The sequence below is a fragment of the Zalophus californianus genome, chromosome 13 (genome assembly GCF_009762305.2).
Source record: "Zalophus californianus isolate mZalCal1 chromosome 13, mZalCal1.pri.v2, whole genome shotgun sequence".
Taxonomy (NCBI): Eukaryota; Metazoa; Chordata; class Mammalia; order Carnivora; family Otariidae; genus Zalophus; species Zalophus californianus.
In genome coordinates this window covers 46,124,374-46,141,716 of record NC_045607.1, presented here as the reverse complement: position 1 = coordinate 46,141,716, position 17,343 = coordinate 46,124,374, and the positions used below count along the sequence as shown (strand labels likewise).

General features: G+C 41.6%; 1 protein-coding gene across 10 annotated transcripts in view; it reads right to left on the bottom strand.

The window, feature by feature from the left end:
* Positions 1 to 17,343, bottom strand: part of ELAVL2 (ELAV like RNA binding protein 2) — a 163,585-nt gene that overhangs the window by 134,078 nt on the left and 12,164 nt on the right. For 6 of the 10 annotated variants that reach the window (XM_027616906.1, XM_027616911.1, XM_027616915.1 and 3 more), the window contains exon 1: positions 220 to 421. The exons of 1 other annotated variant lie outside the window; for it this stretch is intronic. The gene's annotated coding sequence lies outside the window, so the exon portion shown is untranslated. Of the gene's footprint in view, positions 1 to 219; positions 422 to 4,463; positions 5,022 to 17,343 lie in introns of those variants that run through there. 3 more of the 10 variants (XM_027616908.1, XM_027616916.1, XM_027616918.1) reach the window with 1 other exon arrangement.

The following is a 17,343-nucleotide window of genomic DNA, read 5'->3' as shown; positions in this document are numbered from 1 at the left end:
CCGCAAGGGGCCGAGCTCTGGGAACTTCGCGTGCACAACCTCCGCCACCCCCGCCGGCGTTCCCGCCCGAGGCCGGACTAGGGCTCCTACCGAGCGGACTCCTCCGCTCGGCGCCGCGGCGCCGCGCACAGCCCTTAGCCTCGGCGTCCAAAACAGACCCGAGGCCAGGCGCCGCGTGCCCGCCCTCCCCGCCCCCACTCCCACACCCCCCGCACTTGCCTGCTACGGCTCGGAGCTGCAGCTACTACGGCTCGCGCCGCCAGCCGTCAGCACAGCCGCGGAGGAGTCGCTCCGGGCAGGCTCCGCGGAGAGGCGGCGGCGGCGTCCCCAGTCCTGGCGGAGGCGGGAAGGCGGACTGGAACCCGGCGAAACCCCCGCCCTACCCGCGTCGCGCCGGCGACCGGCCTCCTCACCCGGCCGGCAGCTGCCTCAGTGACGCCCAGGCGCCGCGGTCCCGCCGTTTGTAGCGGGGCGGGGAGGAGGGGCTTGCTTGGAAGAGCGCCAGGAGGCGGGGCCGGCGGCGAGTTAGCGGCGTCGCGACTGCTGCCGCCGGCGCGTGCCCTGCCCGGCCGCCCGCGGGTCGGTGCCTGCGAGAGGACGTCCGGCTGCGGCCGCTCGGCTCGGTCCCTCCCGTCTTCCGATTCCGAGCAAGCTCTGGGACCAGGATACCCTGGCAGCGCGGAGAGCGTCGCGCGCCCAGAGGCGGTAGATTCCAGGTGCAAGTTTGCAAACCCCGAGGTTCCGGGCGCTAACGGGGAGCCAGAGCGACTCGCGCGGGGGTCACTTTGATGTATATGTGTATCAAATATATACACATACGTACATACACATATATTGCAAGCAGTTAAAAGGCTCTTTTCCCCCCTACTTCACAGCCGAAGGGTCCTGTCCCTTGGCGGAAAACTAAAGGCTTAGCCCTGGCTGCCCCTCTCTGCCTCTCTCGATGGAATCTGACGTTCAAATAAGCCCGAGTACCTGTGCGGGGTGCTATACTCTGCTTCAAACGCAAAGTAGGAAATCCTGCACTCGGCTATACAAGAGCCTGCCGCTCGCCGCATCCCTCCAACGCCCCCCACGTCAGCCCCGAAATGGCCAACTCTTCACCGAGGGGGGCGTCACATCGCTGCTTAGCCTTGGCCCGCCCCCACGCCCATCTCAATCGCCTTTCCCCAGAAAAACCTGTGCCTGTCCTCAGACTCAGCCCCGCGACTGGGAGTCAAAACCGACCCCGAGCCACGCGGTGGGAGCACGTTTTTACACCTGCTCAGCCGCTTAATTACGAGAGCACCTGTCGTGTTGTTGTGGTTGTTTTCATTGCAAAGGCTTCTGTTTTAACCCTTCCCCCTTAAAAAATGCACTTAAAATATCACCTGTCATACCTACCTGAAATCGCAGGAGGTAAGAGAAAGGAACTGAGCAGTGGGCGACTGAGTCGCCGCAAAAACGTGACCGAGGTTACAGCTTCAAGGGCATGATGCGGGTTTGATGCAGCAAGGTCCGCTAAGGGCGCCCAGCGCTCCCCGCCCCCACGCGACGGGCGGGGCGGGGTTGGGGGGGGAGAATGGAGGAAGGACTCCTTTAACCCAGGGCGGGGGTGGAAGAGGCAAAATTGCCCTCTTGGGCGAAGTCAAATCAGGCGTAGTAAAGTAAGGGGTTTAACCATAATCGAAATGGAGACAATCCACCCCTCAATTTGGGGGACCCAGCCTGGGGACACCAGAAATAGCTAATTGATTCTATACCAGCATTTCTGTTGTCACCCCAAATCCGATTAGCAATTAAATGACCTTAATTGACTTTGTACGGGGTTACTGGGAAAACTGCTCAAAGCGCCTGCGCCTCTGAACTCCCTCTAAACAGTTAATTATAATATTCCCATCCCAGGCAGGCGGGATTGCTAAAAATGCCTGTTTCCAAACGTTAGGCAAAAATGGGCCTACCACATTTGCCAATCCAAGCCTAAAACTCCTAGAATGCCCTACGCCCTACTTCCTGAAGCTGACTTCTTCAAGTTGCGGAAGACCTCTCTACAGAGTTCCCCAAGTCTTCCAATCCACTTCGACCTGCAAACGTTGTAGTTTTTCTTGGAGAACTCCAGAACAGGTTAAAATGGGGTGCCTAAGCACTTGGTTAAAAGAGGGAAGAAGAACCCAGGAGTGATTGGTGTAAGACAGACTCAGAGAATGACAATAATAACTGAGAGATAGTTACTTTTTTAAATCCTCCAAAAAGTGACTTTTAAACAATCAACATTTTCTGGGTTTGCAGACTTATTTGTTCAGATTCTGACAAACCTTTCAGATGTCCCATTTAAGAAGCCATTTTACGAAGAAAGTCTTACAGGCCCAAACAGCTTTTCTACTCTACCACCCCTAAAACATGCACTTTTTTCTTGACCTTCAGGAACTTATTTCCAATTAGGAAAATAATTTATTCGGTTACTATTGTCTGCTCTGTACTCTACCCTCCCCCCCACTTTAAGCTTGCATTTTATAGGTTGCAGTGTAGGCCTAAGAAATAAACCATCTCCATCTCCCTCCTATTCCCAACATCCAGAGGATGGGTATTTACATATATACATATATATATATATAAATAGATATGTGGGGAAGGGCTAAAGGTTTAAAATCTTAACCAATAAACACTCTTAACAACAGTGTTTGTGAGTAGGGGCGGGGAAAGAACCCGTGCATTTCCGGGAGAAAGTAAGACATTCATCCCATCCCAGCAGTGTTAAAAGTAAATACTAAATGGTTGACTATTCCTCTCACTCTGGCCACAATAAAGCCAGATCTGCAGCTGGCAATTACAAGAGAAAATACTCAGTCTCGACATCAGTTTCGCTAACCCGTACTTGAAAATGGCAAACGGGGAACGTATCCAACCTCCAATTTTCCACAGTTGTATAGCTCTCATATTAATTCTTTACAGACGTGAAATAGGTGGGTACGTAGCAACGTGCTGGGCATAAATTAAGCAACAATGGCCACGCGAGGTCCTATTCGCCGCGGAGCTCCCGTGCAGGGCACTGCCACCTTGCTTTCCCCAGACCCCACCGCCCCGGAGATGGCAGAGTCGAGTCTGGAGGCTGGCCGCAAGTTGGCTTTTAGACCCGGGAGGGTGGGTGGGGTGGAGAGCAGGGTGAAATGAACAACCCCCGGCCGGTTTTGTACCTTTTCCCCATTCTCTCCATGTCAAGCACCACACCGGCGCTCTCACGCACACTCACCCACACCCCCTCGTGCCAATAATTTAAACTTCCCTTAGGCAAAGGCAGCACCTCGTTCACCGCCACCACCACCCTCTCGATCCTCCCCGCCCAGCGAACATCCTTCCCCCTTTCCCACATCTATCCTGATTTCTCTTTTTCCGCAGCAGAAAGCCAGCTGGTTTCTCCCAAACCCTGAGAAATCACAAAAGTTAAAATGAAGCATGTGTCTGCCCAGCGTCTCACCCCCAACCATCTTTCTCCCGGCGTCAGTTTAACAATAGCTATTCGGGGGGGGGGCAGTAAAAAAGGGGGTGAGGGCAACGTAGCGGAGTTGGCTCCTTAGGGTGGCTGTGAATCCTCACGGCTGCGAAGGGGTTCCCCCTCGCCCCTAAGGCGAAGTCAGCCGCGTAGGACCAAGGACAGGGCTTGCAATCCACTTCCCAGAGCCCAGCACAGCAAGGCTCCCAGGCAGCCGCCACTCCACAGACACAGCTCCAAGGATCTTATTTACGCTTTTCTGAACAAAGGGAATCTCATATCCGGTACAGGCTTAAGAATTCGGCCCTAAATTGGCTACCTTCTTTTAAAAAAGAATCACGGTAATTGGCGCCCATGAATTAGAGCCCGCACACCTAGCAATGATGAGTTTTGACAGCTTCTACCCACCCTAGCCCCAGCCCAGCCCTAGCCCTCAGGCGGCATGTACTTTTTCAGTCAACTACAACTAGCAGCCTGGTGCAGCATCTAAATTCCATCTGGCAATCCCATCTCCCCAGCACACGTTATCTGGTTAATGCAATTAAGTGTGGGGTTTTCGCTGGTCTAATCTCCAAGTCCAGGCTTCTGATTCCCCTCAATGGTATTAAAGCCTCTCCAGTCCTTTGGTTACTGTGCGAAAGTAGAGGCATGCATCCCCCAAAACCCAAGTTATCCCTCTCTTCCCACGAAATGAACTTCCAACCTCAATCCCGTAGCTCACTCAACACCTAGACTCTCATTGTACCCCCGCTCTACTCTAACCACATTTACCACTTAAGTTTCTGCCATTGACATTTGCGAAAATTCAGTACGTCAAGCATGCGTCCACTGTCTTAGTCTAGCTCTCTAGAATTAAAAAGCAGAGCAGTAGCTTTGAAATGAGACAAACATGTGCAATTAACTTCATATTCTGTATTCCGCTCACTTACAGGTTTTCTGGGTTTGCCAGCGCATCGCTGCAACTAATGATTAAAGAAACCAAACCGAAACTTACCTTTCTCCCTTAAGGTTTTTGTGTATGTGTGTTTTTAAAGTAACGGTGCAGTTCTCCCAATAAGGATGAGCAAGAAGCTGCTGGATAGTTCTCTTAAGACAACACGAAACCTAAACTGTGCTCGGCTTAAAAGAAGCAAATAAAAAGAAATGTTTTCGACCCCAAAGTCCAACGCTAAAAGAAATGGCGAAAAAAAAATATGAAAGGGGAGGGGGAACTTAAAAAAGAGAGTTTAAAAAGACGGAGAGACTACCCTCCTATTGCCGTTCAACTAAACAAAAAGGGGCAAGAAAAACAAACGAAGGAACAAAGAAAAGAGACGAAAGAACGTTTTTTCAAAAAGACGATGTCTTTCTCCTTGTTGCTTTTTAGTAGGTCGCTACAGGAGTAAGCTGCTGCATCTCTAACTGAGAACAGAAATAAGGGGGGAGGACGTCTTAAAAGGGAGGTGGACTGGACCACAGATTTATAGCACCGTATCACCAACCCCTTCTCTGCCTCCGCACTGCCGTGTGTGCAGCTGCTCTGCCAGGCTCCTATCCCGGGCAGCACGCGCGGAAGTATACGCCGAGTGGCGCCACAACGTAACTTGCTCATCTCCCCAGGACCCTGATTGGTCTAGATGCTTCCATTGAGGCCGCCCGGGCGAGCACGCTTGATACGATTGGCTAGAAGCTTGTGTCACTCTCAAGAGCTCAATGGAGTCCCGTTTCAAGGTAAGTTGTGCAGGGAGGTACACACTTAACACAGGCGGCGAAGGGAAATGCAAGAAGCAAAAAGATGGAAAGAGCAACGTGGGAGGGCTGGAACTGTAGTATCAGAGTTTGCGATATGGCATGATCTTCTTTCCTTTTAAATCTTTCTGCTTCCGAAAGATTCATTTTCCTTGCCATCACTGCCGCATCTAAGGCACGTTTCTTTATAACATTAAACTCTGTCCGGTATGTATGAGTCATTGAGAGCTCCCTCTCTTTGATCTGAGTGAAAGGGATGAATGTACATCCATTACTTGCCCGCATGCCTTTTTCGGTTTGTGTTCCAGTATTCTGTATTCGATATTAAGCAATTTTGTGTCTTTCTCTATTTTAATATATGCATATTGCAGCTTTCTTGTTTATTTTTTAAAGCATCCTTTTAGGATAAGAATGAATTCAGAAATGCTTTCAAATAAAGCTGCACGGTTTGAATTAGCTTTCATTTCATATTAGAAAAGTGTAGGATAAACATCCTGTCAGGAAAAGAGGTACTGCACAGAGCTAAGGTCCTTCACTTTGAGGTATATGGAGACTCAAAAAGAGCATCTGTATATAAAATTAGAACAAGCCACTCCTCTGCATTTGCTGGCGGTACAGTTCTTGGACAACACATGTATTGCTGACAGTAAAGATTAGTCGAACCTTTATCTGGGTTCTTTGAGGATTTAGAAAGTTTAACCAGAAGACCAAGTGCTGTCAATGCTTCTGCTTTGTAGATGAAGACAACTTTATTAAATACCATATTTTAATAACATTCAAGAGACTGAAGTATAGTTTTGTGCATAGTATTTATTTCTTCCTCCAAGTGAAAGCAGGGTCCTCAGGATCGACTTGATGTATAAATAGAGACAACATCAGCTTGACCTAGGTTCTTTTTCAGCCTGAATTTCTTCTTTTAATCTTGACAGTGCCAACTTCCTAGATAGTACTTAATGTTTCTGACACAATGTAACATATCTTCTCTAGATGCTCATGCCTTTCTAAAAGGAATTCCTTTACCTGTTTACTACTAGTGGCTATCTTTGAAATTCAGAAAAAGGAGGCACAGGTTAAGAGTTAGAGATTGCAGGAGGTCAGAATTGGATGGAAGGAAAGGGACAGATAGTCACAAAGCAAAGTGACTACAAAGTGAAGGGTGAAGTAATTCAGAGTTCCCTGAGTGTGGGTAATGATTGACAAAGAACAGAAGACCTGTTTATCTCCCCGTATAGCCCATATAATATGTTCAAGTTCTATTACTTTGCATGACGATAACAGGGGGTTGGAAAAGGAGGCCTGAATCTATATGTTAGCTTATAATTAGCATTGTTATCTTATAATTTATAATTACCATGTCCTAATCCCCCCCACACACACTTTTTATATAACAACAAGACTGGGGTCCTAATTTCAACTTAAAGCTATTCTCTAGACCAGGGTGGAACTCATGGGAAGAAAGAAAAGCAGTTTGAGGAAATGGAGTGAAGGGGCTGAGGGAAGGACAAGTCAAGGGAAAAGACAGAAAGACTCCACTTCACCTAAAATAGATTAAACACTGTATGAATAAACAGTTGGAAGATTGTGTTTGTTATCATCTTCCTTCAACCCCTCCCCTCACCCCCTGGTCAGTACAGAGAAATAACTCTTAAAGTAATAAATACAACTAAATAAAAATATACTACTGTTTGTGCAGACTTATTTATGAAGTGAATTGTCTTTTCTCCTTGTTAACATGCTCGTAATATTGAATTAGTTGCATGTATTCATGTAATATTCTCAGCACTCTGTAGAAAATCTTTACCATTAACTTACAATTATATAAGTATCTTCTAACTGGATGGAAAATAATACTTTGTTTTATTTTTTGATGTGTGTTTGTTTCCACAAGAATTTGCAGATTATGGTGGTATATTTTCCAAAAGGGGGAGGGTGGATAAGGAAAGCTGGGTGTGGTGTGGAGTGATGAAAATCTAGCTTGTGTGTTATGTAGTTAAAGAAATTACTTGGAAAATAGTAAACTTGTCCATTCAAATGCAAAATGCTAAATTCTGTGGATTGGGTATATATGCTTTCTTTAGTTTGGGCAGAGGAGCAAATGCTTTTCAAAATGTTGTCATCTTCAACATGTTGTTTTTTCTATATAGGTAAAATGGAGTTAAATTATTTAAGGTATTGAAAATATCTTAAAATACTAGTTCCTTTCCTCAATAAAACAGATGTTTCTAAATTTAAAAACATTTAAATGGGTACATATACCTTAGGTAACATATATTTTTCCAACTTTTCAAAATAAAAACTGAATACAGCCTATTTAAAATAAGTGATATCTGGATGTAGATTTCACTTTGAAATTCATGTTGTCATAGCCTGAAATACTAACATATTCTATCTTGCAATTAATAAAGACTATATGTAAACATCACACTCCACATTAAGGAACTGTAATCAACCCCTCTTCATCCATAGTTAGGTTAAGAATTATCTACAGCATTTGAACTTGCATTAGAAAAGCATTTAAAAGACATTTGAGTTATGACTGTCATCTTAGCTCTGATATATTTTCAAAGTCCTTAGCATTATTTTGAACTGCAGCAGCGAATGGATAGATTTGGGGGGTCACTCACTGAAAGTTTGGAGAAAAAGTTTGATGTGGAGAAAGTTGCTAAAAGAATAGTTCTCAAAGCTGAAAAATAATGAATTCAATAGATTATTTTGCTAAAGTCTATAAAGGAACAACACTCATTCACAGGAATACTCATAAGCAATTGTGGGCAATATCTTTTAGGATAAATAACTCCCTTACACTAGTTGAGGGGAGTATGATTTTAGCATTTTATGATATAGGATGCTATAAACTACTATTGTGACTTTTTTTTTTAAAGTAAATAAAGTAGTTAAGCTATTTAGGTGAGTTTACAATGTGTGGCTTAGGGCAATAGTTCCGAACATGATACCCTCTCAGAAGAATAAAAATATTCTGTGTTAGTTTGTTGGGCAGTTTGGGGTGGGGGTGGAGTCTGTCGTTCAAAATGTTGGAAATGTGACAGTTTAATGCCTACATGAGAAATATAGATATTATATAGCTTGATGACTACTCTTTTATTTGTTCTACCTAAAGGAGCATGTCAACTTTCCTTCTACAGTTTAGAAAACAGAAAAAAAGTTGTCGAGAAAATTGATACCAAGGTTAAGTTTAGAGCGAGGCGACCGGGCAAGAGAAAGAGGCAGGAATTAGCACCATGGACAGAGACGAGCCGATAAAGACTTGCAAAGCTTGACAGTTTTTTTCTGTCCCTCCCAAGTAAGACACGGAAACTGCAATTCTTCGGAACGTTTCATTCCACAGACTTTAAGAAAAAGGCTGTCCTACTTCACAGAAACACGTTTGTTTTGAATTAGGCTGGCTTTTGCTAGGACTCGGCCTTGGTGACAAACCGTCAGGAGGGTTAGGGCCCCGAACTCTGGGCGCACCCTTCACTGAGCTTCTCTTTTCACACACTCCCTTGCCCTGGTGAGCCTGCCTTTCATCAAAGTGTTCATGCAAAATAAATGCAAATCCAGGTAGTATCGGAAAGTCTGCTGAACCTACTCCAGAATTCTTAATCCTCAAAATTCCCAGCGGGAATCGCAACAAAAAAAAAAAACGCTTACCCGGTCCCCCTCGCTTCCCCCAACCCCAGTTCCTCCCCGGCTCCATCCACCTCTGGCAAAGAGGCAAAGTCTTTTATCCGAAGATAAGTTACCTCCTAGACTATTTTGCAAAGGACCCTTTATATTGCAAACACTTTCCATCAGGGACAGTGCCAGAAGCGGCAGTGAGCAGGATCACAAACATCCTTCGCTTTCTCTTTACATTTTGTCTTTAAACTCCGGTTTGAGAGAAAAAGAACTGTAAAGAGAGTAGACTAGGGGAGAATTCCCCTAAAACCTTAGGTTGCTGCTCACACTTATTAAACATGTGAATTGTTTAAGTGTTTAACATTTTTTGAATGTAATCTAGTGTCGCGGTAAATCTTTTGAGACCAGCTTAGAATGTTCTTCCCCCTACCCCCACCTCCCCCCCCCCCCCGGGCAAAATTTGTATGAAGTTCATTCTCCTTTAAGTGATTTGACTGCAGATATTCAGATTCAGACTAAGATCTGTTGCACGTGCCCCAGAGTGTCTCGGAAAATATATTTGCAGCTTCGGATCGATGATCATTTATGTAAAGCTTCCCACAAATGTCCTCAGATTTCTTTTCCTCCCCTCTTTTACACAGTAGCAACTTTTAGCAGGATAAACTAATGTCTTTGCTGAGCATGCAAAGGGAGGTCTAGGTGACCAGGCAAGGGTGAGGTAAGAAAAACTGGAGGTGAGAAAAGGCAAATCAGAGCTTTGTGTCCGTTTCTTTCAGGGATGCTAACAGCTTTCTCTAAGCTTCCTCCTGGAGCCGATACATCTCATGCAAAATTAATACAAGTAATTAAAAATAGCAGTTTCCAAAGTTAAAGGAAACCATCTGTCTCAGCTGGTGGCAATCAGTCTTTTGGCCGGCCCCTTTACCGGGACCTGGGAAGAAACGGTTTTCCTGCTTCCGATGCTCGGAGGCTCTTCCTTATATTGAAGATTTATGTTTCCACTTGTGTGCGATGCACGTCTAATTTGAAATAATAAAGCCGGGCTCAGCGACCAGTCAATCAGAGCTATCAACTGCTCACGGTAGGCAGCCCTGCCCCCACCTCCCACCGGTCTCTAACCCTCTTTCCCTCCCTTACTTCCTCCCCTCCTACCCTGCCCCTCCTTTTTCCTCCCTCCTCTGCTCTCTCACACACTCGCACTTTCCCCCCACGTGTGTTTAGATCAAACCCTTGCCCCATAGAGCAAGTGACCGCACCGGGGCACAGTGACAAAGGCGGAGTTTGTATCAGAAGAAGACTGAGGCCCGGGGAGACGCGGCGGCTAGAGAAACAGCTGTCTTATCAGCCCGCTGCAGAGATGGAGATGGCTCGAGAGGTCCTCAACAGATAATCACTTGAATAGGTTTGCAATGCGCCAAACTTCACGCTTGATAAGGCCAACCCAATGTAGAGAGCAGCCCGGATCCTGCTCCATTCTGTTTTATCTGAGCTGTAAATTAAGAAATTGAAATTCAGGTGGCAGAGGCAGCAGTCTGCTGATAGACCGCTAAAGTAAACTGTCATTAAAATGCTTGCGGCAGGCAGAGAGGGGGCGCCTGGAATGGGATAGTTTTGTTTTATTTTTTAAGGGGGGGGATGGGAGCCATGAGAGAATAAGCCCACCGGTTTTAAAAATTATCTGGGGAGGGTAAACTCAGGAGGACTAGCAAAGGGACAGAGCATCTTGATCATGATTCCTAGTGTAGCTACCCTGCATAAACAATCTGGAAAGTATAAAGTTGTGGGAAGTTTGGTGAAATAAAGAGTAAGGAACAATTTAAAGCAATTTGATGGAAAATAAAATTCTGTCTTTATCAGAACATGGGGAAAAGGAAGCTCTCTGGCTACAGATTAGAAACAGATTTTAAATGCAATCTAAAGTTTTCCTTTTATTGTGAGGAAAGCAGATCAACTGGATACAGAGGAGTTACCATAAACTGAGGTTAACTTGACCTTTTTGTTGATGTGATAGAGCCACCAGAGATTCCAGGGTAATTTTTAGAATAGCCTAAGAAATTATGGACCACAGAAGAGAATCAGCTTACCTACTTACAGGAATAAGAGTTAAATTTCACCCCCCTTCCTCTTTACCCCAATAATTACTAGGGGGTAGTTCAGGGAACTAAAAAAATCCCATGTGTGTATTTTGACACCACCTGGTTCTTACAGTACACTTTATATCTATACTCTTAGGTCTGCTTTTATGGATAGGAAGCATGAAATTCTATGCATTATTTGACTAAATGTTTCACAAAAGTTTAAAATGTATAATGACCAGAATATAACCAGTGACCTTGGTGCCTTGATTCACTAATTACTTTGCACTGTACCTTGTTCTTTTTGTCATTGAGTGGATTGTAAATTCACTGGTGTGCATTTATGAGAGTGCATGACAGGATGCATTTCATTTCCCACAACAGCATATTATATCTTAAGTTTTAGCAACATTTCTAAAAAGATACCTTCTGATGATAACACATAGTTAATGCAGCTTTAGAATATCAGTTTTTACGTTAACCCCAAAACTTTGATCACCAGGGTACACTTAATTGATACTATTAAGGCTGCTTAAACCACAGTGGGGAGTGGAGGAATTAAAAATGAATTTGTCAGGAAAAGTAGTGAGAAAAAATTTAAGGTGCAGGTATACATTTTAGTACTTACTAAACTATTTAGATACATTTAAAAACTATTATTTTAAACTTTGCACTTATCTGATTACTCATAGGGAGATGAGTCAATAAATACAAGTCAAGGAATCTCAAACACATTTCTTTTCAATTCTTTATGCAAAAATCCTTCATATCTTCTAACCCAGAAAACAGGTGAGTCTTTTTTTTTTTTTTTAATTCAAGTGTATGGATGAATGAGTGCTGTATGTATTCTTTAATGAGAGAGAAATTTATGTTTGTGCAAGCTAACTTTTCCCTTCCATATCACCATTTTCCATTATGTTATATTGGTTTAAATAACAGCTGCTATATAAGCATTTTAAGAAGTATTCTTTTAAATTCCAGCCTTTCTTCAAATAATCAGACAATAAGATATTTTTCTGCTAGTTACAAATACTCTTAAGTTTGAACTGCCAGCTTTAATGAGCTCTTAAGCCATGTTTATTTTTGTTTTTCTTAATTAAATTGAAAATATGCACACAATAGACAGCTTAAACTATTCTTTGCCAAGACAGGTAGGACTTTTTAAAGATGAGAATTTACATAAGGGTTAAAAGATGTACTCTCACCGAGTCTGAAATGTGAGAAAAGATATTGTATAAATGTACATTATAATGTTTCAAAACTAAAAGATAATTTTTAAAAGAGAAAATTACACTATTGAACAGAAAAATGTTTTAGCATGAATTATAAAAACCACTCCTAATTTCTGTCACAAATAAATGATATGTATGGCATTATGAACAATGAAAAATAATTTAAAGATCCAAAAAAGTCCAATTTTATTTTTAGGAGGATTCCCCATTATTAACTCCTTTCTGTGGGAAATGGGTAATAGATTTTTAAGGAAAACATTCTATGATGTATAAAGGCAAAAATATCAGGAGCTTTAGAAATACCTAATTCGGTAATATTTTTGTTTAAAACTGATTATAAATCTATTACCAAGGAAAAAAATCAGACAACTGATAGTATCCTTAGAATACTTATCTTCAGGTGAAGGTCAAATAACGGATACATAATCAGTTCCTGTTTCTAAGTATTTATTCCTGATCTATGACAAAAGACTCATTTCAGTTTGATTCAAGCATCTTTTGAGTGCCTATATTTGTACAATATCTCCTCCTAAGTTTTTAATAGTATAGCTTGTCAAAAATTAGTCCTTTAAATAGGTATGATGTTACTCTACCATGAGCTACAATTTTGCAAATTGTTAAGAGTTTGGGTTTGTACTTCAGGCATATCCCAATCTGAACCTCACTCTATCACTGTGGGGCCTTGGATGAGTTAATCTCTTCTAAGTCTTGATTTCTGATCTATACAATGGTGATAATAATGCTTAATGCAGGATTCCTGTGAGGTTAAATGTAACCATGAGTGTAAGATATTCAAACTTCCGGGAACAGAGGAAACAGTTGATACACAGTAACTATGATGATGGAAACAAAAACGGTGACTTAGCACATTTATTTGATGAAGCAAGAATTAGAGTTCCTGCTTTTACATAGCGTCTCTTAAATATAGTTATTTGCTCTCAATTAATAGCCCAACTGATATATCCTATGATAAATATCTTCTCCCATTTCTAATTGTAACCAAGTTTAAAAGGCCTCAAAAGGCATAAAAATCTTCTGCCTGCCCTCTTATGTGGCTTCAATATATTTCCCAATACAATTTCATGATTTGCCCATCAAAAGTTGTGGGTCTTCAAAAAGGAACTTAGTCTGAGATCCCATTTGATTGATATAATAATAAAAACACCTTAGATTTTCATAGTACCTTTTATCACAAAAAGCTCAATGCATTTTTACATATTTATCACTGTAACCCAGAAGGTAGGGAAGGACATAAATTATTTCTCATTTTCAGGAGCATAACAGAGGCATTAGGAATATGGCTTACATTTTTAAGATTAATAGGAATAAGGAGCAGCTTTCCTGGATGTCAGTCTTTCTACATTGTGTTACTCTCTTTGGCATTAACTATGACCATGTTATTTTAATTAGGCTCAAAATGTTGGTGTTTGGTATTAAGTATAAGTTATAATTCAGTTAATTATTCACTGAAATCAAGTTGAATGAAATACATATCACAGTCTAATCAAATTAAAATATTTTTATTTTATGCCAAGAGATACTTTTATTATTCAATTATATATATACATATATTATCCATTCTTATTTACCATTCTGTGTTAACTCTAAGGCAAGAATTTAAAAGTTACTAGTCATTTATGACCTTGGAAGAAATCAGTTTCAATCTCCTTATCACTGGCCTTTCCCTAGGCTCATTCCCTCTCTCCACATTTTTATAGGCTATTATATTTATTCCATTTACATAGGCTAACAGTACGTTCTGCTCTAATTTTCTATTTCTTATGTTGTCTGTGCTTGATAAATTTATCAAAATAAATATCCAAAGGAATATGGAGGTAAAGTGTATAAAGGGCACAAGAGAATATGCTTTTCATACTAGATTTTGTTTGCTTTGAATGAAACAAAATGAAATAATGTCCACTTGACATTGGAAAACATATAATATCAAAAGAACACTAAAATTTGCTTTGGTTTATACTTTCACAGTTCCCTTCTGGGCTAGCTTTCCCGTGGATTGATGGAGATGCAGCTATGGATGTGGACTTTCAGTGAATAAGTAGAATGGAAGGAAACAAAACTTTGCAATCTGATCAAAGAATTAATCTTAAACTTTTTGAGGTCTAAGTTCATAGATTACAGTGAAAAAAAAAAGCAGGTGGTATTTTCATTTTAAAGTTCAGTGAGCATCTCTCTGTGTCCTAAATGCACTTTATAATTTGATAAGATTGAATCACACAAAGTCCAGTCCAGTCATATGACTGCCAGGCTTCGATGAGGAAGTATAATTAGCACAGAGAAGAAACACACTGGCTACGCACAGACCAGCCAAAGCTGATCTTTACAGCCATCGCACCAACCCCTTTTAATCCTTCATGTTGATGTGGCTAAATGAGAAATCTATTTCTCTGACTGAGCTATGTATGTGCATTTTAAGGGAATACTGAGAATACTATTGTAATAAAAATGATGTTCTCTTCCTTTCGTCACTGTCATTCTGGTGTAAGAAATTAGAGAATACGGTTGTTTGAAATGTCAGTTTTTGTAAACGTGTTGGAGGATGCAATGTAGATGAATGGTGTTACAGACTGTTTAAGCTGTTTGAGTAACAAATAGGCATTTCCTTGAATTATTTCGACACAATTTACTGTGAAATTTCTTTTTCTTTCTTTTGCTGATGTTTCTAGATTCCCTGTGCAAGACAATAAAAAGAAAGGCCTTTCTTTTATGTTGGTGCTCATTATTTAACTCATACAGCACTGACGTTTTCTAGAATACTAATATTTTCCTAGATATGAAATGAATGCTAAACGAGAGGTATGTTTCCATATTAGCCACATCAAAAGGAGACATGAAAATTTGAGCCTCTTTACAAGGTGTTATAAAAGAGGAAAATATAAATATATGTTGTGGTGTTTTATCCTGAGTTTTAAAGATATTTATATAAATTTACTTTACTGGTGTGTGTGTGTGTGTGTGTGTGTGTGTGTGTTTGTGTGTGTGTATGTTTGGAGCAAATGATATGAGGTTCAGAGGAAAAAACTGCAAGACTTGGGTAGAGGAGACCAGGCTGACTCTAGGGGAGGAAGTGGGCTGGAGAGCAAAGATATCAGGTTGGATAGGTCTTCCAGAGTCACATCATGGAAGGCTTTGAAAGCCAAGCAGAGGAAAATACTGACAAAGAACTACCACACTTGATCTTAGCCAAAAGACTGAGAAGTGATACTGACATAAAACTACTGGATACAGGATATATCTACTGATAAGTGTAAATTTTGGACCTGCCAAGCGGGAAGAGACTCAAACGTATAGGAATCAGAATCAAGACAGAAGGAGGGTTAAGAAGCTAAAAAGTTAGTTTTTGATGTAGTGTTCCATGATTCATTGTTTATGATGTAATGTATGGTGATTAACATAACAATAAAAAATTTAAAGAAAAAAATACATGTAAATAAATGAAAAACAAAAAAAAAGAAGCTAAAATGTTAAAACAAAACAAAACAAAACAAAAACAAAAAAACCTAAAACCCCTTGGAATGAGGTGGCAGGGTCAGGGGATAAAGAGATGGGGGAAGACTGATAGGTATAGAAGAGGGGCTCACTGATAATAATGAAAATGTTTTGATGGTCAAAACATTTATAGAAGGTCCTGAAAGTGATAGGGTTCTTAACAAATAATACTTTTGTGCCAAAAAGCCCAAGACAGCTATGAAGGTGAGAAACCAGGCACCAGAGCCCTGCACCCTGATTAGCTATGCATGCCTCTAAGACACCTCTGTGCCCTAGTGTTTAAAAACCCTACTAGGAAGGATGCATTGAGCTCAGATTCCTAGGCTTGGAGAAAGGAGACATGAATCTGAGTATTATTTCCCCCACTGACTAGTTGATTCCCTATCAGCAAGGCACTCTGTCTGAATGCCACAATTCCCAGAAGATTGGATTAGAGAAAATAATGATCATGGGTAACAAGTATTGAGTATGTACCACAGGCCAGACAGCATTCTAATGTTCTACACGCATTAAATCATTTAATCCTCACAATAATCCTATCATTTTAAAGACTAGGAGACTGAAGAAGTTGAGTAATTTGCCCAAGATCACACAACTAGAAACTGACAGAGGTGTGATTTGACCCCAAGTAGTTCATTTGTATGGCCTAAGTCCTTAACAACCACTCATCAGATGAACTCTGCGGTTCTTTCCAGGTAAAATCCAGTAGTTCTAAAGAAGTATAGCAGAAATTTTAAAAAATATATAGCAGAAATTAAAAATGACATAACACTTGCAAGAAAACAAGAGTACAGGGAAAACAGAGATTACAATTACCATAAACAGACAAAACTTTTTTTTTTAAAATGGAAATAATCATACTCAAATCTTGACATGCCATCTATTGCTGACAAATGGAAGAGAGATAAAGGATACTTAGATGATTTACTTCTTTAAAATGATTCAAGGGCGCCTGGGTGGCTCAGTCGTTAAGCGTCTGCCTTCAGCTTAGGTCATGGTCCCAGGGTCCTGGGATGGAGCCCCGCATCTGGCTCCCTGCTGGGGGGTGGGGGGGGAGGCCTGCTTCTCCCTCTCCCCCTCCCCCTGCTTGTGTTCCCCTCTCTCGCTGTGTCTCTCTCTGTCAAATAAAATCTTTAAAAAATAAAAAATAAGTAAAATAAATAAATAAAATGGTTGTCTGGGGTGCCTGGGTGGTTCAGTCGTTAAGCGTCTGCCTTTAGCTCAGGTCATGGTCCCAGGGTCCCGGGATCGAGCCCCGCGTCGGGCTCCCTGCTCGGCGGGAGGCCTGCTTCTCCCTCTCCCACTCCCCCTGCTTGTGTTCCCTCTCTCGCTGTGTCTCTCTCTGTCAAATAAATAAACAAAATCTTAAAAAATAAATAAAATAAAATGATTCAGGTCAAATCAACAGGATTTTGAGAAACATAATATATGATGTCCTAGGAGGTCCAAGCCACCGGTCATATTAGGTTTTGAGGAAATTTTCATTATTTAGTTTTTGTAGATTTTAATTTTTAGAAGTCTGCTCTATAACCATAGTAAACAGTTGTAAGCCACTGAAAAGGAGAGTATATATTTGTAATTTAGTGATTTCCATGAAATATTGTTGAGAGTATTCAACATTGCATAAAGAATAGTCATTAGAACATTAAACAGTGGCTATTTTGAGGTAATAGGAATTGGACCTTTAGGTCCTTTTTTCTTTGTTTTCTGCATT